This window comes from Diaphorina citri, unplaced genomic scaffold (assembly GCF_000475195.1).
Source record: "Diaphorina citri unplaced genomic scaffold, Diaci psyllid genome assembly version 1.1 scaffold20931, whole genome shotgun sequence".
In the NCBI taxonomy this organism is placed as follows: domain Eukaryota; kingdom Metazoa; phylum Arthropoda; class Insecta; order Hemiptera; family Psyllidae; genus Diaphorina; species Diaphorina citri.
Genome location: NW_007398280.1, coordinates 1 through 892, shown reverse-complemented (window position 1 = coordinate 892; position 892 = coordinate 1). Strand labels below are relative to the sequence as shown.

Here is an 892-nt window from a genome sequence, read left to right as displayed (position 1 = left end):
GCATTTACTGCTGCAGCGTCAGCAACAGTTGGTGCAGCAGCGACAGGTTCTACTGCAGGAGACTGGACAGCAGATGAACAATGCTGAACTGTCACCCCAGCAACGAGTACAGGTAAGATTATTATTATTATCATCCAGGATAGGACTTCAGTGGTATATGGACATGTTAAAAGAAGAGATGAGAACTACATAGGGAAAAGAGTTGAGAGAATGGAAGTGAGGGGGAGAAAAGGGCGAGGGAGACCGAAGAAAAGGTGGAAGGATTGTGTGAATCAAGACCTGGGTGAGAAAAAATTTATCAGGACATGAGGTACACAACAGGGCTGCCTGGAAGAGACTGACAAGAAACGCCGACCCTATGTAAATAGGAAAATGCTAGGAAGAATATGATTATTTGAAGATATTTGATAGAGGGATCTGTAACTATGGAGGTCTTATCGTCTCGAAATCCAAAAGAGAAGGATAGCATACTAGAAAGCCAGCTGTTCCGAGAACAAATCTTAGGGTCGAATTTTAAAACCGGATTACCTTTTAGGGGCGGTTAGGCTTAGAGTGTTCGGAGAGGATTTAAGATTTTTTTTTAAAACTACTTTCAGTTCCTGTCTTACGAGTAGTTAGTCAAACTAATTGTCCAACATTACTTACTTTCCCACATAGAATAGCTCTCCTAGAAGCTAATCCAAATCCTGACCAGGATTAAATGATAATCCGAGTTTAAAATTCGGCCCTTATCCTGTTTGAGATAAAATCCACCCCGGTTGGAAATCGATCTCATGGTACTTTTTTTTTCCCTAATTTTTCTTACTATTTTTTTTTATTTGTCTTGCAGCTCATTCACACACGCCAAGCCCTGCTCCAGCAACAACAAGAACTCCGCCAACAGCTCCTCCTA

The 892-nt window shown here is 41.5% G+C and overlaps 1 long non-coding RNA gene across 1 annotated transcript; it reads left to right on the top strand.

Moving 5' to 3' along the window:
• On the top strand, nucleotides 1-892 carry LOC113473250. The gene is made up of 2 exons (XR_003395277.1): nucleotides 1-112; nucleotides 830-892. It is a non-coding gene; the product is annotated as an uncharacterized LOC113473250 (long non-coding RNA).